Below are 22,250 nucleotides of genomic sequence, written 5' to 3' on the forward strand. Positions count from 1 at the left end.
CACTTGGGACAGTCCTGAGCTTTTTAAAATGTATTCATTAGTATCAATGTTATTAGCATCATTATTACTATTATTTTATTATTTATTTATTTATATTTATTGAGCTTATATGCCGCCCATTTAGACATAGTCTACTCTGGGAGGCTCACAAAACACATAATAAAAACAATCAATATAAGGTAACGGTATTAACAGTAGTGGTGGTGGTAGTCAAAAAACAGCAGGCACACTCAATCAAAATTATATAAAAAAAACATGAACTGGTATTATATAACAGAAAGAGGCTTTGTTGTTATATAAGATAGTATTATTAGTAGTAGTAGTAGTAGTAGTAGTATTAGCCCCTGGGACAGCCCTCAGATTGACTTGTTTATTACCATCATTATTTAGTTGCTTGAGCAATTCTAAGCTTTACTTGCTTTTATTACTGTTTACTTGTTTTTATCAGTATTATTAGCCATTTAAAAGTTTAATACCTAATATTTTGACGACTCTAAAATAGAGCCATGTCCATATTTTAGTACAGTATTTAGCATTTTAATGGCTTTAACTCTTTATTATTAATATTATCCACTTTGAAAGTGTTTTAAATAAATAATTCATAACAACAAGAAGCGGCCACTTGAACACCCCCCTCTGCCAGCTGGAGTGGTTTATTTTTTATTACTCTTAGTAGTAGCTACTCCTAGCTTCTTGAGCAGTCCTTCCCTCCAGTCAGCTAAGTCTTTTTATTTCTTCTTTTCTCATCCTACCCCGTCTTGGTAATCCTTTCTTAAATTAATTGTCTTAATTAATATAGCAATTGTATTTTTATGATTATATATATTTTATATTGATTTGTTTTATGTTGTAAGCCGCCCCGAGTAGACATGGTCTAGAGGGGCGGGGTATAAATGTAATAAATAAATAAATAAATAAATAAATAAATAAATAAATAAATAAATAAATAAATACTCCTTGTTTATGCCTGTTACTAGGACTCCGGCCACCACTCCGGCTGCTCTTATTATTCTTACCGTGACTGTTAATTACAGTTACGATGGCTCCGGGAGGGCTCTCGTTGCAACACCCCTGCGAGGCAGGCTCGGTGGGGACGAAAGTCGAGGGGACCCCCGGCCCCTCAAAGAGATCCGGGGTTCGCATTCGTGTTGACCCAGGTTGGCCTCGCTTGGCACAACAACCCAGCGAGGTAGGGCTCGTCGATGGGAGACAATGTCTCCCCCTCCCCCCGGCCACAGAAGCTTCATTATGATCATTATTTACCTATTCAGTGGGTTTGGAGGAACCCATCAAAGGCTTGGTATTGTTCTTACTACACTTCTTCTCCACCGAGTTGTTTTGTCTTCACAAGAGCCCTGTGGGGTCGTTCAGCCGGAGAGATTGGCCCAACAGAGCGCCAGAGTGCCTGTTTTTATTAATTTTACAGCCTCCCTGCGAGAGGAGTTTAGCTTGCCTTATAGAGCTGTGCTGTTAGGGTGACGATCATTATGGCTACATTGCCCGTCTTTTTTCTTTCTCAGCCCTGCTGTTGCATAGGATTGGCCCAAGGATCAAAAAATCCCCAAACTTTGGAGTCAAGCCCTCATGATCACAATGAAGGAAGGAATGAATGAATGAGTTTTCCTTAAGGTGGCCTGTCCTCGGGGCAGGCAGATGAAGTGGGTTTAGAACGAGAGACATGTTTGCTCCTCCAATTCATAAATATTTATGATGGTTTCCAAGCCCGTTCTGTTCGGATAATCATTTTGTCTTCTCCTCCTGCTTCCCTAGTGATTCTTCGTGAAGCCTGAAATCTCCTTGGACTGAAACATGAAGCCTGTGACCCACAGGTGGGAAATTTTCGCTTCCCCCCCCCCCAGAGGTGCTGCTCTTCAGCGTAGAGAATCGTAGGGATGCTTAAACCGGAAAGTGTGGTAAGCGGCCAAGCTGGAATTCTTGGTTAGTTTCGGAAGGTTGAACCAGGTTGTTAAAAGTGGCATCTGAATCTCCAGGCCTGTGGCATAGCTCTGATCCAAAGTCCATACCTCAGAGGGGTTCTTAAGTGTTCTGGAGATTAACCAAGCTCCCCAAATATGCTCCTGTATTTCTTATTCCATGGTTAGGCACACAGGCCATTTAAGCAAGGGGACTATAAATGAAGGTTTCCAGCGGTTTTATCAAGATGCCTTTCTTCCACGGCCAATATTATTTGTGGGAGGCAGTCTTTGGAAAGAGAGGTGTCTGTGCAAAGGAAATGAAGCTGCAACAGGTCCCTGAAACTCAAATGCAAACAGGAACAAGATGTCCCGTTCAGTATCACCGAGAAAATGCTTTGGAGATCTAAGTCGGGTTTCCCACAGGAGGTCTTAGCTTCTTCTGTAAGTGATGTCTGGACATGGAGAGATTCCCCCCCACCCATGACAACAGACATGCAGCCAATTGTATTTCCCTCTAAAAATAAGAATTCTACCCTGTGGGAATGACATCAGACACTGGGCTGTTTCTTTCTTCTTTTTTTTAATGTAAAAGGACAGCTGGGGCTGGTGCCACCTGACCCCTTGGAGGAGGGAGGGGGAAGGGGGTGGGAGGCCCATCCATATCTCTGCAAGAGAGGAAGGCGGAAAGAAGAACTCCAAGCTCCGCCTTCCTGCCTTGCAGCTCCAATGGAGAAGCCGTCCGGGTGACGCAAGCAGGAAGAGGCAGGCGGGCATTCTAATGCCTGCGCGCTGGAGGATTGAGGGAGGAACACCCGGGCCTCTTATGGGGGGTCCTCTGGGGCACCCCAAAACCCCGAGGAGCCCTCTCGGCCTCTGGCGGGGCTGGGGCTGCGCAGCCCTGGCCTGAGCGGGAGGGGCGGCCGGGGGTCACCGTATCTTGGGTGGGAGGGGGCGGGAGTGGGCAGGAGGCAGGGCGGCCCCTCCAACTCATACTTACCTGGCAGGGGAGATACCATGATCACGAAGGTGGTTTTCCCAGGGTGAGGCTCATCCATTGCACTCCGGGTGTGCTGACCCCTGCGATTTCCCCAAATGCGGGAAACTCGACTGCATAATTTGTGGTAGTGGGGGACTGCGTTCGCGCTTTCCCCTGATCCTTCCGGTGCAAAGACAGAGAAGTGGGTCCCCTTTGGAGACAAGTTATTTTATTTATTTAATTTATATGCCGCCTACACTACCCAGAGGTCTCTGGGCGGCTTACAAGCCCTTCTGAGTTCATTTTCTCCGTCTCCTTGTTCCTGAACTCTTGGAAATTCTTTGGGGAGAAAGCTCAGATCTCTGCCTCATCCTGAAAAATACATGTGATGTTTCTTAGGAAAGGAAGTTAGGTGCAGTCTTTGATCTTCTTGGTTTTAACTTTTGCCTGTACAGTTCTCATTTCCATTGAGTTCTGATTTCTCATGATCTGCGCAAAGTACGATAGCCGCAGCTCACTTATTTTTGCCTCTTTAGAGTTCAGGTTTCCTTTGATCTAACATCCACTTATTTGTCATATTGCTGGCTGTGGTATCACTAAAGCTGTCTCCCACACAACATTTCGAAGAAACAATTTTTTCCTGTTAACTTTCTTCATTATCCACCTCACATCTGTACACAGTAATTGAGAACACCATAATAAAGAGTGTTTTTTTCCCTTCATTTCCAGCATCCTTACACTTGGGAATCTTCAAAGCAGCCCTCCTGAATATTAGTTTTTTCACAAGTTCTTTGTTCTAGTCTCTATTTGGATTGGTATTTGAAAGGAGATATACAAAAATCTTTAATGATTTTAGATTTTTCATTGCAAGCATAAACGTTCTGTAATTCTGTAAATGGGATTATTGTCTTCTAAATATTCAACTTCAGCCCTGCTTTTGCATTTTCTTTTTTCACCTTCATCTGGAATTGTTTCAGATCTTTCTTCTGCCAGTAGAACGCTTTTCTTAATTTATTGATGTTTCTTCCATAAATTCTCACTTCTCGCTGATCTGAATTTAATCTAGCTTTCTTTATCATATACCACACAGACATCTTGAACAGACCAGGAGAATACAATGTGTTCTTGTCTGACACCTTTCCTTGTGAGAAACGTATATTTACAATATGTTATGTAATGCCTTTTTCTTTTATGAATCTAACTTGAACATAGGGCATTTCTCGCTCCTCTAGTTATATTAAGGTACACTTTAATGACAAATCAATACCATCCTGGAAGAGCCTTAAAACAAAATAAGGACTACACTCCATTTAATATACAGTATTTTCCCTCTGCAGATAGGATTTCTTGCCCCTGAGAATGACATCAAAGATTAGACTGTGAGAATGCAATTTAAAGCCTAAGTCCAAATTTTTTAAAAAGGCACACAAGGCAGTGGACTGAGGGGATGATGTTCAGGGCGGCTGGGGCTGGTGCCGCCTGACCCCTTGGAGGAGGGAGGGGGAAGGGGGTGGGAGGCCCATCCATATCTCTGCAAGAGAGGAAGGCGGAAAGAAGAAAACCAAGCTCCGCCTTCCTGCCTTGCAGCTCCAATAGAGAAGCCGTCCGGGTGACGCAAGCAGGAAGAGGCAGGCGGGCATTCTAATGCCTGCGCGCTGGAGGATTGTGGGAGGAACACCCGGGCCCCTTCTGGGGGGTCCTCTGGGGCACCCCAAAACCCCGAGGAGCTCTCTCGGCCTCTGGCGGGGCTGGGGCTGCGCAGCCCTGGCCTGAGCGGGAGGGGCGGCCGGGGGTCGCCGTACCTTGGGTGGGAGGGGGCGGGAGTGGGCAGGAGGCAGGGCGGCCCCTCCAACTCATACTTACCTGGCAGGGGAGATACCATGATCACGAAGGTGGTTTTCCCAGGGTGAGGCTCATCCATTGCACTCCGGGTGTGCTGACCCCTGCGATTTCCCCAAATGCGGGAAACTCGACTGCATAATTTGTGGTAGTGGGGGACTGCGTTCGCGCTTTCCCCTGATCCTTCCGGTGCAAAGACAGAGAAGTGGGTCCCCTTTGGAGACAAGTTATTTTATTTATTTAGTTTATATGCCGCCCACACTACCCAGAGGTCTCTGGGCTTTCTCCATTCATTTTCTTCGTCTCCTTGTTCCTGAACTCTTGGAAATTCTTTGGGGAGATCTCTGCCTCATCCTGAAAAATGCATGTGATGTTTCTTAAGAAAGGAAGTTAGGTGCAGTCTTTGATCTTCTTGGTTTTAACTTTTGCCTGTACAGTTCTCATTTCCAGTGAGTTCTGATTTCTCATGATCTGCCCAAAGTACGATAGCCGCAGCTCACGTATTTTTGCGTCTTTAGAGTTCAGGTTTCCCTTGATCTAACATCCACTTATTTGTCATATGGCTCTGGTATCACTAAAGCTGTCTCCCACACAACATTTCGAAGAAACAATTTTTTTCCTGTTAACTTTCTTCATTATCTACCTCAAATCTGTACACAGTAATTGAGAATACCATGAATAAAGAGCGTTTTTCCCCCTTCATTTCCAGCATCCATACACTTGGGAATCTTCTCTAGTTTCTTCAGAGCAGCCCTCCTGAATTTTAGTTTTTTCATGAGTTCTAGTCTCTATTTGGATTGGTATTTGAAAGGAGATATACAGAAATCTTTAATGATTTTAGATTTTTCATTGCAAGCATAGACGTTCTGTATTTCTGTAAATGGGATTATTGTCTTCTAAATATTCAACTTCAGCCCTGCTGTTGCATTTTCTTTTTTCACCTTCATCTGGAATTGTTTCAGATCTTTCTTCTGCCAGTAGAACGCTTTTCTTAATTTATTGATGCTTCTTCCATAAATTCTCACTTCTCACTGATATGAATTTAATCCAGCGTTCTTTATCATATACCACACAGACATCTTGAACAGACCAGGAGAATACAATGTGTTCTTGTCTGACACCTTTCCTTGTGAGAAACCATTCTGTTTCTCTGGATGTTGCTTCCTTAACAATAGCCTCCTATCTAGATAATAAGTTATGTATCAGGACAATCAAAGGTTGAGGCACATCCATTTGTTTATGAACAATCCATTGCTTTTCATCATCCATTTGCTGTAATCTGAAAAACAGTAACTTTAAAAAAATATTTTCTATGCTACAGTAACAAATGTATATTTACAATATGTTATGTAATGCCTTTTTCTTTTATGAATCTAACTTGAACATAGGGCATTTCTCGCTCCTCTAGTTATATTAAGGTACACTTTAATGACAAATCAATACCATCCTGGAAGAGCCTTAAAACAAAATAAGGACTACACTCCATTTAATATACAGTATTTTCCCTCTGCAGATAGGATTTCTTGCCCCTGAGAATGACATCAAAGATTAGACTGTGAGAATGCAATTTAAAGCCTAAGTCCAAATTTTTTAAAAAAGGGACACAGGGCAGTGGACTGAGGGGATGATGTTCAGGGCAGCTGGGGCTGGTGCCGCCTGACCCCTTGGAGGAGGGAGGGGGAAGGGGGTGGGAGGCCCATCCATATCTCTGCAAGAGAGGAAGGCGGAAAGAAGAAAACCAAGCTCCGCCTTCCTGCCTTGCAGCTCCAATAGAGAAGCCGTCCGGGTGACGCAAGCAGGAAGAGGCAGGCGGGCATTCTAATGCCTGCGCGCTGGAGGATTGTGGGAGGAACACCCGGGCCCCTTCTGGGGGGTCCTCTGGGGCACCCCAAAACCCCGAGGAGCTCTCTCGGCCTCTGGCGGGGCTGGGGCTGCGCAGCCCTGGCCTGAGCGGGAGGGGCGGCCGGGGGTCGCCGTACCTTGGGTGGGAGGGGGCGGGAGTGGGCAGGAGGCAGGGCGGCCCCTCCAACTCATACTTACCTGGCAGGGGAGATACCATGATCACGAAGGTGGTTTTCCCAGGGTGAGGCTCATCCATTGCACTCCGGGTGTGCTGACCCCTGCGATTTCCCCAAATGCGGGAAACTCGACTGCATAATTTGTGGTAGTGGGGGACTGCGTTCGCGCTTTCCCCTGATCCTTCCCGTGCAAAGACAGAGAAAGTTCCTTTTCCTTGCGTCTTCCTCTTTCACTCCCATTCCATTCCCTTTCCTCTTCTATCAATGTTCCCCGTGCCTAATCGGGTGGTACCAAAAATGTACCTAAGGGGTTCTGTACTTTGCAAACTCATAGAAATTAGAGCTGTTTGAGGCTGCTTTAGTGTAGGAAGCAAGAGTCTTATGGCACCAGTTAGGACTTAAAATTATTGAGGTTTTCTAATTTATAATCTGCTTCTTTCAAAGTGAAACATGCAATATCTTCAGCCCTGTGTATTTATGATCCTTGGACCTGGTTATGGGGCAGAGTCAGAGTGAAAAGGGATGCCCAGGAGATGATAATTGACACTGGTTGCAGATTTCCAAAAAGCTCGTTGCATAAACTGACAATAAGTAACATCCTGAAGTTAGCAAGTTCTGCTGAAGCCCCTCATTTCTGTAGGGGGGAGAATGTTTATTAGCTGTGCATGAAATGGTTGTGAAAACCATGTTCATTTACGTAGTATGTGAAGGATCGCTTAATTAATGTATGTTAAGATTTCTGGCCTTTGCTCAGCCCAGCCTTCCAGAAAGGAGTTATTTCTGCCGGGAGGAGTGCTTGGCATGGATGGAGTTTCCTGCCGACTGTGGGCTGCTCTTTCTCTTCCTTCTGGAGATAAAGAGTGGGAAGCGCATCAGAGGTCGGGCAGTGAGAAAGCCAAATAACACCAGAAAGTGTTTTCTTTGTTATGGAAAAGGCACAGAGGGCAGTGGACTGAGGGGATGATGTTCAGGGCGGCTGGGGCTGGTGCCGCCTGACCCCTTGGAGGAGGGAGGGGGAAGGGGGTGGGAGGCCCATCCGAATCTCTGCCAGAGAGGAAGGCGGAAAGAAGAAATCCAAGCTCCGCCTTCCTGCCTTGCAGCTCCAATAGAGAAGCCGTCCGGGTGACGCCAGCAGGAAGAGGCAGGCGGGCATTCTAATGCCTGCGCGCTGGAGGATTGTGGGAGGAACACCCGGGCCTCTTATGGGGGGTCCTCTGGGGCACCCCAAAACCCCGAGGAGCCCTCTCGGCCTCTGGTGGGACAGGGGCTGTGCAGCCCTGGCCTGAGCGGGAGGGGCAGCCAGGGGTCTCCGTACCTTGGGTGGGAGGGGGCGGGAGTGGGCAGGAGGCAGGGCGGCCCCTCCAACTCATACTTACCTGGCAGGGGAGATACCATGATCACGAAGGTGGTTTTCCCAGGGTGAGGCTCATCCATTGCACTCCGGGTGTGCTGACCCCTGCGATTTCCCCAAATGCGGGAAACTCGACTGCATAATTTGTGGTAGTGGGGGACTGCGTTCGCGCTTTCCCCTGCTCCTTCCCGTGCAAAGACAGAGAAAGTTCCTTTTCCTTGTGTCTTCCTCTTTCATTCCCATTTCTGGCAGTTCCCTTTCCTCTTCTATAACCCAGCACCTGCTGGTGACATTCCGGGAGCCCCTTTTAGGTGGCTACTGAATTATATTTCTGCAGAAACGTCCGCCTGTCTAATAGGTTGGTACCAAAAATGTACCTAAGGGGTTCTGTACTTTGCAAATTCATAGAAATAAGAGCTGTTTGAGGCTGCTTTAGTGTAGGAAGCAAGAGTCTTATGGCACTAGTTAGGACAAAAAAGTATTGAGATTTTCTGATTTACAATCTGCTTCCTTCGAAGGGAAACATGCAATATCTTCAGCCCTGTGTATTTATGCTCCTTGGACCTGGTTATGGGGTAGAGTGTCATTTCTGTAGGGGAGAGAATGTTTATTTGCTGTGCATGAAACGGTTGTGAAAACCATGTTCATTTACGTAGTATGTGAAGGATCGCTTAATTAATGTATGTTAAGATTTCTGGCCTTTGCTCAGCCCAGCCTTCCAGAAAGGAGTTGTTTCTGCCGGGAGGAGTGCTTGGCACGGATGGAGATTCCTGCGGACTGTGGGCTGCTCTTTCTCTTCCTTCTGGAGATAAAGAGTGGGAAGCGCATCAGAGGTCGGGCAGTGAGAAAGCCAAATAACACCAGAAAGTGTTTTGTCTGTTATGGAAAAGGCACAGAGGGCAGTGGACTGAGGGGATGGTGTTCAGGGCGGCTGGGGCTGGTGCCGCCTGACCCCTTGGAGGAGGGAGGGGGAAGGGGGTGGGAGGCCCATCCGAATCTCTGCCAGAGAGGAAGGCGGAAAGAGGAAAACCAAGCTCCGCCTTCCTGCCTTGCAGCTCCAATAGAGAAGCCGTCCGGGTGACGCAAGCAGGAAGAGGCAGGCGGGCATTCTAATGCCTGCGCGCTGGAGGATTGTGGGAGGAACACCCGGGCCCCTTCTGGGGGGTCCTCTGGGGCACCCCAAAACCCCAGGGAGCTCTCTCGGCCTCTGGCGGGACAGGGGCTGTGCAGCCCTGGCCTGAGCGGGAGGGGCGGCCGGGGGTCGCCGTACCTTGGGTGGGAGGGGGCGGGAGGGGGCAGGAGGCAGGGCGGCCCCTCCAACTCATACTTACCTGGCAGGGGAGATACCATGATCACGAAGGTGGTTTTCCCAGGGTGAGGCTCATCCATTGCACTCTGGGTGTGCTGACCCCTGCGATTTCCCCAAATGCGGGAAACTCGACTGCATAATTTGTGGTAGTGGGGGACTGCGTTCGCGCTTTCCCCTGATCCTTCCCGTGCAAAGACAGAGAAAGTTCCTTTTCCTTGTGTCTTCCTCTTTCATTCCCATTTCTGGCAGTTCCCTTTCCTCTTCTATCACCCAGCACCTGCTGGAGACATTCCGGGAGCCCCTTTTAGGTGGGTGCTGAATTATATTTCTGCAGAAACGTCCCCCTGTCTAATCGGGTGGTACCAAAAATGTACCTAAGGGGTTCTGTGCTTTGCAAATTCATAGAAATTAGAGCTGTTTGAGGCTGCTTTAGTGTAGGAAGCAAGAGTCTTATGGCACCAGTTAGGACTAAAAAGTATTGAGATTTTCTGATTTACAATCTGCTTGCTTCGAAGGGAAACATGCAATATCTTCAGCCCTGTGTATTTATGCTCCTTGGACCTGGTTATGGGGTAGAGTGTCATTTCTGTAGGGGAGAGAATGTTTATTTGCTGTACATGAAACGGTCGTGAAAACCATGTTCATTTACGTAGTATATGAAGGATCGCTTAATTAATGTATATTAAGATTTCTGGCCTTTGCTCAGCCCAGCCTTCCAGAAAGGAGTTGTTTCTGCCGGGAGGAGTGCTTGGCACGGATGGAGATTCCTGCAGACTGTGGGCTGCTCTTTCTCTTCCTTCTGGAGATAAAGAGTGGGAAGCGCATCAGAGGTCGGGCAGTGAGAAAGCCAAATAACACCAGAAAGCGTTTTCTTTGTTATGGAAAAGGCACAGAGGGCAGTGGACTGAGGGGATGATGTTCAGGGCAGCTGGGGCTGGTGCCGCCTGACCCCTTGGAGGAGGGAGGGGGAAGGGGGTGGGAGGCCCATCCGAATCTCTGCCAGAGAGGAAGGCGGAAAGAAGAAAAGCAAGCTCCGCCTTCCTGTCTTGCAGCTCCAATAGAGAAGCCGTCCGGGTGACGCAAGCAGGAAGAGGCAGGCGGGCATTCTAATGCCTGCGCGCTGGAGGATTGTGGGAGGAACACCCGGGCCCCTTCTGGGGGGTCCTCTGGGGCACCCCAAAACCCCGAGGAGCCCTCTCGGCCTCTGGCGGGGCTGGGGCTGTGCAGCCCTGGCCTGAGCGGGAGGGGCGGCCGGGGGTCGCCGTAATTTGGGTGGGAGGGGGCGGGAGTGGGCAGGAGGCAGGGCGGCCCCTCCAACTCATACTTACCTGGCAGGGGAGATACCATGATCACGAAGGTGGTTTTCCCAGGGTGAGGCTCATCCATTGCACTCCGGGTGTGCTGACCCCTGCGATTTCCCCAAATGCGGGAAACTCGACTGCATAATTTGTGGTAGTGGGGGACTGCGTTCGCGCTTTCCCCTGATCCTTCCGGTGCAAAGACAGAGAAATTTCCTTTTCCTTGTGTCTTCCTCTTTCATTCCCATTTCTGGCAGTTCCCTTTCCTCTTCTATCACCCAGCACCTGCTGGAGACATTCCGGGAGCCCCTTTTAGGTGGGTGCTGAATTATATTTCTGCAGAAACGTCCCCCTGTCTAATCGGGTGGTACCAAAAATGTACCTAAGGGGTTCTGTGCTTTGCAAATTCATAGAAATTAGAGCTGTTTGAGGCTGCTTCCGTGTAGCAAGCAAGAGTCTAATGGCACTAGTTAGGACTAAAAAGTATTGAGATTTTCTGATTTACAATCTGCTTCCTTCGAAGGGAAACATGCAATATCTTCAGCCCTGTGTATTTATGCTCCTTGGACCTGGTTATGGGGTAGAGTGTCATTTCTGTAGGGGAGAGAATGTTTATTTGCTGTGCATGAAACGGTCGTGAAAACCATGTTCATTTACGTAGTATGTGAAGGATCGCTTAATTAATGTATGTTAAGATTTCTGGCCTTTGCTCAGCCCAGCCTTCCAGAAAGGAGTTGTTTCTGCCGGGAGGAGTGCTTGGCACGGATGGAGATTCCTGCAGACTGTGGGCTGCTCTTTCTCTTCCTTCTGGAGATAAAGAGTGGGAAGCGCATCAGAGGTCGGGCAGTGAGAAAGCCAAATAACACCAGAAAGTGTTTTGTCTGTTATGGAAAAGGCACAGAGGGCAGTGGACTGAGGGGATGATGTTCAGGGCGGCTGGGGCTGGTGCCGCCTGACCCCTTGGAGGAGGGAGGGGGAAGGGGGTGGGAGGCCCATCCGAATCTCTGCCAGAGAGGAAGGCGGAAAGAAGAAAACCAAGCTCCGCCTTCCTGCCTTGCAGCTCCAATAGAGAAGCCGTCCGGGTGACGCAAGCAGGAAGAGGCAGGCGGGCATTCTAATGCCTGCGCGCTGGAGGATTGTGGGAGGAACACCCGGGCCCCTTCTGGGGGGTCCTCTGGGGCACCCCAAAAGCCCGAGGAGCCCTCTCGGCCTCTGGCGGGGCTGGGGCTGTGCAGCCCTGGCCTGAGCGGGAGGGGCGGCTGGGGGTCGCCGTAATTTGGGTGGGAGGGGGCGGGAGTGGGCAGGAGGCAGGGCGGCCCCTCCAACTCATACTTACCTGGCAGGGGAGATACCATGATCACGAAGGTGGTTTTCCCAGGGTGAGGCTCATCCATTGCACTCCGGGTGTGCTGACCCCTGCGATTTCCCCAAATGCGGGAAACTCGACTGCATAATTTGTGGTAGTGGGGGACTGCGTTCGCGCTTTCCCCTGATCCTTCTGGTGCAAAGACAGAGAAAGTTATACATATTTCTTCTTATTTGTGTTCACATCATTTTTGGAATTTTGGGGGAAGTTGTTTTTTCTTGTTTTTATTAGCTGAGAGGATAAGTGATGGTTTGTTTTCTGTTGGTCTCTGCAGAGAATGTAATTCCACTCCATTCTGTGGCTGTCACAGATCTTAGCTTAGAATGTGTTGTAATGGATTTGAGGGTTTTTAGGAACTTGTCAATTGCAAACTTTCCCTGTCCTTTAAAAAAGGTGGGCCTCCAAGAATACATTTGGTGAAGCTTTTGCAGAGATCAAGAGATGCAGAAAGTTACTTATCCCTGTTCTTGTTGGGGTTTTGGTGGTCCTGCCCTTTTGGTGTTCAGGTTTTAGGAGTTAAAGCAAGCAGCTGTAAAGGAGGGGGCGGCATTTCAGACACTTCCCTGGGGTGGAAAGAGTAGAAATGAGAGAATTATAAAGGAGGCAGAGACAGATTTTACCTTCTTGGGCTCCCTGGTCGTTGCAGATGGTGACAGCAGCCACGAAATTAAAAGACGCCTGCTTCTTGGGAGGAAACCTAGACAGCATCTTAATGACACAGTATGGGTTGCAGACTGCATATACACATCTCGTGAAGCCTCTTTGAACATGTTCAGTGTGTGTGTGTGTGTGAGTGTGAGTGTGAGTGAGTGAGTGCATGCACGGACACGTGAGAGAACATTTCAAAGATCCCAAAAAGAGGGAAAGATGCAGACAGAAGATTATCTCAGTTTATAATCGCCCCGACCACATTGGTTGGAAATCAGACTGAATAATTTTTAGTGGGGGGCTGCAATTGCTGCTCTCCCTGTAATTATCTGAGTTGAAAGGTTGATCATCCCCTCCTCCCTCCCCCCCCCTTTTTTTGGCCATTTCAATAATTTTCCAACAGACTCTTATAATTGTGAATGATGAAACTCCTTGGATTCTCATGCTGCAGATTTTGAAATCTGCTCTAAATCGTAAAGACAAACCGTCTGGATCCCTATTACTTTATTTGAGTGTCCTTGTGAGGTTCAATGAAAGGAGGGTTGTTCTGCAGGGTCTCTGTGGCAGAACAATAGTGACTTTAGAGAATAATAGTCACTGTTGGTAAATCAGTCATTGTTTAATTCTTGACAGTATTTCAGGTCTGCATAAGTGGTTTTTGGTCTGTTTTCTAAGGCTTTGCTCAAATATTTCTGCTACTATTGGGCGGGGGGGGATTTATTCCTCTAGTAATAGACATGGAGCCAGTGGCGGAAACTGCTGCTTAACATTTCCCTGTTCTTTTCCCCTGCAAATAAGTCAAAAATTTATGGTGCAAATTACACTAGGCACTGGTTTACAAGATAGCAAACTAAAGCCCAAAACAGCTGTGTGTTTTTTAAATATATATAAATAAAAAAAGGATAATAAAGCTGTCATCTGTAGAGAGTTGCTGGAGCCACCAGCTAACTTCTCCGCAGAAGGAGAACAGAAAGAGACTCCGCCTTCCTGCCTTGCAGCTCCAATAGAGAAGGCGTCCGGGTGACGCAAGCAGGAAGAGGCAGGCGGGCATTCTAATGCCTGCGCGCTGGAGGATTGTGGGAGGAACACCCAGGCCCCTTCTGGGGGGTCCTCTGGGGCACCCCAAAAGCCCGAGGAGCCCTCTCGGCCTCTGGCGGGGCTGGGGCTGCGCAGCCCTGGCCTGAGCGGGAGGGGTGGCCGGGGGTCGCCGTATCTTGGGTGGGAGGGGGCGGGAGTGGGCAGGAGGCAGGGCGGCCCCTCCAACTCATACTTACCTGGCAGGGGAGATACCATGATCACGAAGGTGGTTTTCCCAGGGTGAGGCTCATCCATTGCACTCCGGGTGTGCTGACCCCTGCGATTTCCCCAAATGCGGGAAACTCGACTGCATAATTTGTGGTAGTGGGGGACTGCGTTCGCGCTTTCCCCTGGCCCTTCCGGTGCAAAGACAGAGAAATTTCCTTTTCCTTGCGTCTTCCTCTTTCGTTCCCATTTCATTCCCTTTCCTGTTCTATCACCCAGCACCTGCTGGTGACATTCCTGGAGCCCCTTTTAGGTGGGTGCTGAATTATATTTCTGCAGAAACGTCCCCCTGTCTAATCGGGTGGTACCAAAAATGTACCTAAGGGGTTCTGTGCTTTGCAAACTCATAGAAATTAGAGCTGTTTGAGGCTGCTTCCGTGTAGCAAGCAAGAGTCTTATGGCACTAGTTAGGACAAAAAAGTATTGAGATTTTCTGATTTACAATCTGCTTCCTTCGAAGGGAAACATGCAATATCTTCAGCCCTGTGTATTTATGCTCCTTGGACCTGGTTATGGGGTAGAGTGTCATTTCTGTAGGGGAGAGAATGTTTATTTGCTGTGCATGAAACGGTTGTGAAAACCATGTTCATTTACGTAGTATGTGAAGGATCGCTTAATTAATGTATGTTAAGATTTCTGGCCTTTGCTCAGCCCAGCCTTCCAGAAAGGAGTTGTTTCTGCCGGGAGGAGTGCTTGGCACGGATGGAGATTCCTGCGGACTGTGGGCTGCTCTTTCTCTTCCTTCTGGAGATAAAGAGTGGGAAGCGCATCAGAGGTCGGGCAGTGAGAAAGCCAAATAACACCAGAAAGTGTTTTGTCTGTTATGGAAAAGGCACAGAGGGCAGTGGACTGAGGGGATGGTGTTCAGGGCGGCTGGGGCTGGTGCCGCCTGACCCCTTGGAGGAGGGAGGGGGAAGGGGGTGGGAGGCCCATCCGAATCTCTGCAAGAGAGGAAGGCGGAAAGAAGAAAAGCAAGCTCCGCCTTCCTGCCTTGCAGCTCCAATAGAGAAGCCGTCCGGGTGACGCAAGCAGGAAGAGGCAGGCGGGCATTCTAATGCCTGCGCGCTGGAGGATTGTGGGAGGAACACCCGGGCCCCTTCTGGGGGGTCCTCTGGGGCACCCCAAAACCCCAGGGAGCTCTCTCGGCCTCTGGCGGGACAGGGGCTGTGCAGCCCTGGCCTGAGCGGGAGGGGCGGCCGGGGGTCGCCGTACCTTGGGTGGGAGGGGGCGGGAGGGGGCAGGAGGCAGGGCGGCCCCTCCAACTCATACTTACCTGGCAGGGGAGATACCATGATCACGAAGGTGGTTTTCCCAGGGTGAGGCTCATCCATTGCACTCTGGGTGTGCTGACCCCTGCGATTTCCCCAAATGCGGGAAACTCGACTGCATAATTTGTGGTAGTGGGGGACTGCGTTCGCGCTTTCCCCTGATCCTTCCCGTGCAAAGACAGAGAAAGTTCCTTTTCCTTGTGTCTTCCTCTTTCATTCCCATTTCTGGCAGTTCCCTTTCCTCTTCTATCACCCAGCACCTGCTGGAGACATTCCGGGAGCCCCTTTTAGGTGGGTGCTGAATTATATTTCTGCAGAAACGTCCCCCTGTCTAATCGGGTGGTACCAAAAATGTACCTAAGGGGTTCTGTGCTTTGCAAATTCATAGAAATTAGAGCTGTTTGAGGCTGCTTTAGTGTAGGAAGCAAGAGTCTTATGGCACCAGTTAGGACTAAAAAGTATTGAGATTTTCTGATTTACAATCTGCTTGCTTCGAAGGGAAACATGCAATATCTTCAGCCCTGTGTATTTATGCTCCTTGGACCTGGTTATGGGGTAGAGTGTCATTTCTGTAGGGGAGAGAATGTTTATTTGCTGTACATGAAACGGTCGTGAAAACCATGTTCATTTACGTAGTATATGAAGGATCGCTTAATTAATGTATATTAAGATTTCTGGCCTTTGCTCAGCCCAGCCTTCCAGAAAGGAGTTGTTTCTGCCGGGAGGAGTGCTTGGCACGGATGGAGATTCCTGCAGACTGTGGGCTGCTCTTTCTCTTCCTTCTGGAGATAAAGAGTGGGAAGCGCATCAGAGGTCGGGCAGTGAGAAAGCCAAATAACACCAGAAAGCGTTTTCTTTGTTATGGAAAAGGCACAGAGGGCAGTGGACTGAGGGGATGATGTTCAGGGCAGCTGGGGCTGGTGCCGCCTGACCCCTTGGAGGAGGGAGGGGGAAGGGGGTGGGAGGCCCATCCGAATCTCTGCCAGAGAGGAAGGCGGAAAGAGGAAAACCAAGCTCCGCCTTCCTGCCTTGCAGCTCCAATAGAGAAGCCGTCCGGGTGACGCAAGCAGGAAGAGGCAGGCGGGCATTCTAATGCCTGCGCGCTGGAGGATTGTGGGAGGAACACCCGGGCCCCTTCTGGGGGGTCCTCTGGGGCACCCCAAAACCCCGAGGAGCCCTCTCGGCCTCTGGCGGGGCTGGGGCTGTGCAGCCCTGGCCTGAGCGGGAGGGGCGGCCGGGGGTCGCCGTAATTTGGGTGGGAGGGGGCGGGAGTGGGCAGGAGGCAGGGCGGCCCCTCCAACTCATACTTACCTGGCAGGGGAGATACCATGATCACGAAGGTGGTTTTCCCAGGGTGAGGCTCATCCATTGCACTCCGGGTGTGCTGACCCCTGCGATTTCCCCAAATGCGGGAAACTCGACTGCATAATTTGTGGTAGTGGGGGACTGCGTTCGCGCTTTCCCCTGATCCTTCTGGTGCAAAGACAGAGAAAGTTATACATATTTCTTCTTATTTGTGTCCACATCATTTTTGGAATTTTGGGGGAAGTTGTTTTTTCTTGTTTTTATTAGCTGAGAGGATAAGTGATGGTTTGTTTTCTGTTGGTCTCTGCAGAGAATGTAATTCCACTCCATTCTGTGGGTGTCACAGATCTTAGCTTAGAATGTGTTGTAATGGATTTGAGGGTTTTTAGGAACTTGTCAATTGCAAAGTTTCCCTGTCCTTTAAAAAAGGTGGGCCTCCAAGAATACATTGGGTGAAGCTTTTGCTGAGATCAAGAGATGCAGAAAGTTACTTATCCCTGTTCTTGTTGGCGTTTTGGTGGTCCTGCCCTTTTGGTGTTCAGGTTTTAGGAGTTAAAGCAAGCAGCTGTAAAGGAGGGGGCGGCATTTCAGACACTTGCCTGGGGTGGAAAGAGTAGAAATGAGAGAATTATAAAGGAGGCAGAGACAGATTTTTCTTTCTTGGGCTCCCTGGTCATTGCAGATGGTGACAGCAGCCACAAAATTAAAAGACGCCTGCTTCTTGGGAGGAGACCTAGACAGCATCTTAATGACAAAATATGGGTTGCAGACTGCATATATACATCTCGTGAAGCCTCTTTGAACATGTTCAGTGTGTGTGTTTGTGTGTGTGAGTGTGAGTGAGTGCATGCACGGACACGTGAGAGAGCATTTCAAAGATCCCAAAAAGAGGGAAAGATGCAGACAGAAGATTATCTCAATTTGTAATCGCCCCAACCACATTGGTTGGAAATCAGACTGAATAATTTTTAGTGGGGAGGCTGCATTCCTGCTCTCCCTGTAATTATCTGAGTTGAAAGGTTGATCATCCCCTCCTCCCTCCCCCCCCTTTTTTTTGGCCATTTCAATAATTTTCCAACAGACTCTTATAATTGTGAATGATGAAACTCCTTGGATTCTCCTGCTGCAGATTTTGAAATCTGCTCTAAATCGTAAAGACAAACCGTCTGGATCCCTGTTGCTTTAACTGTCCTTTGAGTGTCCTTGTGAGGTTCAGTGAAAGGAGGGTTGTTCTGCAGGGTCTACTTGGCAGAACAATAATGACTTTAGAGAATAATAGTCACTGTTGGTAAATCAGTCATTGTTTAATTCTTGACAGTATTTCAGGTCTGCATAAGTGGTTTTTGGTCTGTTTTTTTTTTTTTTTCGGCTTTGCTGAAGTATTTCTACTACAATTGGGGGGGAGGAGAGGATTTATTCCTGTAGTAATAGACATGGAGCCAGTGGCGGAAACTGCTGCTTAACATTTCCCTGTTCTTTTCCCCTGCAAATAAGTCAAAAATTTATGGTGCAAATTACACTAGGCACTGGTTTACAAGATAGCAAACTAAAGCCCAAAACAGCTGTGTGTTTTTTAAATATATATAAATAAAAAAAGGATAATAAAGCTGTCATCTGTAGAGAGTTGCTGGAGCCACCAGCTAACTTCTCTTTAGAAGGAGAACAGAAAGAGACTCCGCCTTCCTGCCTTGCAGCTCCAATAGAGAAGCCGTCCGGGTGACGCAAGCAGGAAGAGGCAGGCGGGCATTCTAATGCCTGTGCGCTGGAGGATTGTGGGAGGAACACCCGGGGCCCTTCTGGGGGGGTCCTCTGGGGCACCCCGAAACCCCGAGGAGCCCTCTCGGCCTCTGGCGGGGCTGGGGCTGCGCAGCCCTGGCCTGAGCGGGAGGGGCGGCCGGGGGTCGCTGTAATTTGGGTGGGAGGGGGCGGGAGTGGGCAGGAGGCAGGGCGGCCCCTCCAACTCATACTTACCTGGCAGGGGAGATACCATGATCACGAAGGTGGTTTTCCCAGGGTGAGGCTCATCCATTGCACTCCGGGTGTGCTGACCCCTGCGATTTCCCCAAATGCGGGAAACTCGACTGCATAATTTGTGGTAGTGGGGGACTGCGTTCGCGCTTTCCCCTGGCCCTTCCGGTGCAAAGACAGAGAAAGTTCCTTTTCCTTGTGTCTTCCTCTTTCATTCCCATTTCTGGCCGTTCCCTTTCCTGTTCTATCACCCAGCACCTGCTGGAGACATTCCCGGAGCCCCTTTTAGGTGGGTGCTGAATTATATTTCTGCAGAAATGTCCCCCCTTTTAGGTGGGTGCTGAATTATATTTCTGCAGAAATGTCCCCCCTTTTAGGTGGGTGCTGAATTATATTTCTGCAGAAATGTCCCCCCTTTTAGGTGGGTGCTGAATTATATTTCTGCAGAAATGTCCCCCCTTTTAGGTGGGTGCTGAATTATATTTCTGCAGAAATGTCCCCCCTTTTAGGTGGGTGCTGAATTATATTTCTGCAGAAATGTCCCCCCTTTTAGGTGGGTGCTGAATTATATTTCTGCAGAAATGTCCCCGTGTCTAATAGGTTGGTACCAAAAATGTACCTAAGGGGTTCTGTGCTTTGCAAACTGATAGAAATTAGAGCTGTTTGAGGCTGCTTCCGTGTAGCAAGCAAGAGTCTTATGGCACCAGTTAGGACTAAAAAGTATTGAGATTTTCTCATTTACAATCTGCTTCCTTCGAAGTGAAACATGCAATATCTTCAGCCCTGTGTCTTTATGCTCCTTGGACCTGGTTATGGGGTAGAGTGTCATTTCTGTAGGGGAGAGAATGTTCATTAGCTGTGCATGAAACGGTTGTGAAAACCATGTTCATTTACGTAGTATGTGAAGGATCGCTTAATTAATGTATGTTAAGATTTCTGGCCTTTGCTCAGCCCAGCCTTCCAGAAAGGAGTTATTTCTGCCGGGAGGAGTGCTTGGCATGGATGGAGTTTCCTGCAGACTATGGGCTGCTCTTCCTTCTGGAGATAAAGAGTGGGAAGCGCATCAGAGGTCGGACAGTGAGAAAGCCAAATAACACCAGAAAGTGTTTTGTCTGTTATGGAAAAGGCACAGAGGGCAGTGGACTGAGGGGATGGTGTTCAGGGCGGCTGGGGCTGGTGCCGCCTGACCCCTTGGAGGAGGGAGGGGGAAGGGGGTGGGAGGCCCATCCGAATCTCTGCAAGAGAGGAAGGCGGAAAGAAGAAAACCAAGCTCCGCCTTCCTGCCTTGCAGCTCCAATAGAGAAGCCGTCCGGGTGACGCAAGCAGGAAGAGGCAGGCGGGCATTCTAATGCCTGCGCGCTGGAGGATTGTGGGAGGAACACCCGGGCCCCTTCTGGAGGGTCCTCTGGGGCACCCCAAAACCCCGAGGAGCCCTCTCGGCCTCTGGCGGGGCTGGGGCTGAGCAGCCCTGGCCTGAGCGGGAGGGGCGGCCGGGGGTCGCCGTATCTTGGGTGGGAGGGGGCGGGAGTGGGCAGGAGGCAGGGCGGCCCCTCCAACTCATACTTACCTGGCAGGGGAGATACCATGATCACGAAGGTGGTTTTCCCAGGGTGAGGCTCATCCATTGCACTCCGGGTGTGCTGACCCCTGCGATTTCCCCAAATGCGGGAAACTCGACTGCATAATTTGTGGTAGTGGGGGACTGCGTTCGCGCTTTCCCCTGGCCCTTCCGGTGCAAAGACAGAGAAAGTTATACACAGTTCTTCTTATTTGTGTCCACATCATTTTTGGAATTTTGGGGGAAGTTGTTCTTTCTTGTTTTTATTAGCTGAGGGAATAAGTGGATAAGTGATGGTTTGTTTTCTGTTGGTCTCTGCAGAGAATGTAATTCCACTCCATTCTGTGGGTGTCACAGATCTTAGCTTAGAATGTGTTGTAATGGATTTGAGGGTTTTTAGGAACTGTCAATTGCAAACTTTCCCTGTCCTTTAAAAAAGGTGGGCCTCCAAGAATACATTTGGTGAAGCTTTTGCAGAGATCAAGAGATGCAGAAAGTTACTTATCCCTGTTCTTGTTGGGGTTTTGGTGGTCCTGCCCTTTTGGTGTTCAGGTGTAAGGAGTTAAAGCAAGCAGCTGTAAAGGAGGGGGCGGCATTTCAGACACTTCCCTGGGGTGGAAAGAGTAGAAATGAGAGAATTATAAAGAAGGCAGAGACAGATTTTACGTTCTTGGGCTCCCTGATCATTGCAGATGGTGACAGCAGCCACGAAATTAAAAGACGCCTGCTTCTTGGGAGGAAACCTAGACAGCATCTTAATGACAAAGTATGGGTTGCAGACTGCATATATACATCTCGTGAAGCCTCTTTGAACATGTTCAGTGTGTGTGAGTGTGAGTGAGTGCATGCACGGACACGTCAGAGAGCATTTGAAAGATCACAAAAAGAGGGAAAGATGCAGACAGAAGATTATCTCAGTTTATAATCGCCCCGACCACATTGGTTGGAAATCAGACTGAATAATTTTTAGTGGGGAGGCTGCATTCCTGCTCTCCCTGTAGTTATCTGAGTTGAAAGGTTGATCATCCCCTCCTCCCTCCCCCCCCTTTTTTTTGGCCATTTCAGTAATTTTCCAACAGACTCTTATAATTGTGAATGATGAAACTCCTTGGATTCTCCTGCTGCAGATTTTGAAATCTGCTCTAAATCGTAAAGACAAACCGTCTGGATCCCTGTTGCTTTAACTGTCCTTTGAGTGTCCTTGTGAGGTTCAGTGAAAGGAGGGTTGTTCTGCAGGGTCTACTTGGCAGAACAATAATGACTTTAGAGAATAATAGTCACTGTTGGTAAATCAGTCATTGTTTAATTCTTGACAGTATTTCAGGTCTGCATAAGTGGTTTTTGGTCTGTTTTTTTTTTTTCGGCTTTGCTGAAGTATTTCTACTACAATTGGGGGGGAGGAGAGGATTTATTCCTGTAGTAATAGACATGGAGCCAGTGGCGGAAACTGCTGCTTAACATTTCCCTGTTCTTTTCCCCTGCAAATAAGTCAAAAATTTATGGTGCAAATTACACTAGGCACTGGTTTACAAGATAGCAAACTAAAGCCCAAAACAGCTGTGTGTTTTTTAAATATATATAAATAAAAAAAGGATAATAAAGCTGTCATCTGTAGAGAGTTGCTGGAGCCACCAGCTAACTTCTCCGCAGAAGGAGAACAGAAAGAGACTCCGCCTTCCTGCCTTGCAGCTCCAATAGAGAAGGCGTCCGGGTGACGCAAGCAGGAAGAGGCAGGCGGGCATTCTAATGCCTGCGCGCTGGAGGATTGTGGGAGGAACACCCGGGCCCCTTCTGGGGGGTCCTCTGGGGCACCCCAAAAGCCCGAGGAGCCCTCTCGGCCTCTGGCGGGGCTGGGGCTGCGCAGCCCTGGCCTGAGCGGGAGGGGTGGCCGGGGGTCGCCGTATCTTGGGTGGGAGGGGGCGGGAGTGGGCAGGAGGCAGGGCGGCCCCTCCAACTCATACTTACCTGGCAGGGGAGATACCATGATCACGAAGGTGGTTTTCCCAGGGTGAGGCTCATCCATTGCACTCCGGGTGTGCTGACCCCTGCGATTTCCCCAAATGCGGGAAACTCGACTGCATAATTTGTGGTAGTGGGGGACTGCGTTCGCGCTTTCCCCTGGTCCTTC

General features: G+C 49.0%; 13 non-coding genes across 13 annotated transcripts; all 13 read left to right on the forward strand.

The window, feature by feature from the left end:
* The first annotated feature begins 2,905 nt into the window (after nt 1-2,905).
* Nucleotides 2,906-3,069, forward strand: LOC144584816 (U1 spliceosomal RNA). Its single transcript, XR_013539279.1, has one exon. It is a non-coding gene; the product is annotated as a U1 spliceosomal RNA (small nuclear RNA).
* Nucleotides 3,070-4,747: 1,678 nt separating this feature from the next.
* On the forward strand, nt 4,748-4,911 carry LOC144584817 (U1 spliceosomal RNA). Its single transcript, XR_013539281.1, has one exon. It is a non-coding gene; the product is annotated as a U1 spliceosomal RNA (small nuclear RNA).
* Nucleotides 4,912-6,763: 1,852 nt separating this feature from the next.
* LOC144584818 (U1 spliceosomal RNA) lies at nt 6,764-6,927 on the forward strand. The gene has a single exon (XR_013539282.1). It is a non-coding gene; the product is annotated as a U1 spliceosomal RNA (small nuclear RNA).
* Nucleotides 6,928-8,117: 1,190 nt separating this feature from the next.
* LOC144584819 (U1 spliceosomal RNA) lies at nt 8,118-8,281 on the forward strand. The gene has a single exon (XR_013539283.1). It is a non-coding gene; the product is annotated as a U1 spliceosomal RNA (small nuclear RNA).
* A 1,142-nt stretch (nt 8,282-9,423) lies between these two features.
* Nucleotides 9,424-9,587, forward strand: LOC144584814 (U1 spliceosomal RNA). The gene has a single exon (XR_013539277.1). It is a non-coding gene; the product is annotated as a U1 spliceosomal RNA (small nuclear RNA).
* A 1,142-nt stretch (nt 9,588-10,729) lies between these two features.
* On the forward strand, nt 10,730-10,893 carry LOC144584812 (U1 spliceosomal RNA). Its single transcript, XR_013539275.1, has one exon. It is a non-coding gene; the product is annotated as a U1 spliceosomal RNA (small nuclear RNA).
* Nucleotides 10,894-12,035: 1,142 nt separating this feature from the next.
* Nucleotides 12,036-12,199, forward strand: LOC144584813 (U1 spliceosomal RNA). Its single transcript, XR_013539276.1, has one exon. It is a non-coding gene; the product is annotated as a U1 spliceosomal RNA (small nuclear RNA).
* A 1,788-nt stretch (nt 12,200-13,987) lies between these two features.
* On the forward strand, nt 13,988-14,151 carry LOC140702749 (U1 spliceosomal RNA). The gene has a single exon (XR_012082000.1). It is a non-coding gene; the product is annotated as a U1 spliceosomal RNA (small nuclear RNA).
* A 1,137-nt stretch (nt 14,152-15,288) lies between these two features.
* LOC144584815 (U1 spliceosomal RNA) lies at nt 15,289-15,452 on the forward strand. The gene has a single exon (XR_013539278.1). It is a non-coding gene; the product is annotated as a U1 spliceosomal RNA (small nuclear RNA).
* A 1,142-nt stretch (nt 15,453-16,594) lies between these two features.
* On the forward strand, nt 16,595-16,758 carry LOC140702759 (U1 spliceosomal RNA). The gene has a single exon (XR_012082010.1). It is a non-coding gene; the product is annotated as a U1 spliceosomal RNA (small nuclear RNA).
* Nucleotides 16,759-18,559: 1,801 nt separating this feature from the next.
* On the forward strand, nt 18,560-18,723 carry LOC140702747 (U1 spliceosomal RNA). Its single transcript, XR_012081998.1, has one exon. It is a non-coding gene; the product is annotated as a U1 spliceosomal RNA (small nuclear RNA).
* A 1,400-nt stretch (nt 18,724-20,123) lies between these two features.
* LOC140702748 (U1 spliceosomal RNA) lies at nt 20,124-20,287 on the forward strand. Its single transcript, XR_012081999.1, has one exon. It is a non-coding gene; the product is annotated as a U1 spliceosomal RNA (small nuclear RNA).
* Nucleotides 20,288-22,079: 1,792 nt separating this feature from the next.
* LOC140702750 (U1 spliceosomal RNA) lies at nt 22,080-22,243 on the forward strand. Its single transcript, XR_012082001.1, has one exon. It is a non-coding gene; the product is annotated as a U1 spliceosomal RNA (small nuclear RNA).
* Nucleotides 22,244-22,250: the final 7 nt, after the last annotated feature.

The sequence above is a fragment of the Pogona vitticeps genome, chromosome 14 (assembly GCF_051106095.1).
Source record: "Pogona vitticeps strain Pit_001003342236 chromosome 14, PviZW2.1, whole genome shotgun sequence".
NCBI classification, from domain to species: Eukaryota; Metazoa; Chordata; class Lepidosauria; order Squamata; family Agamidae; genus Pogona; species Pogona vitticeps.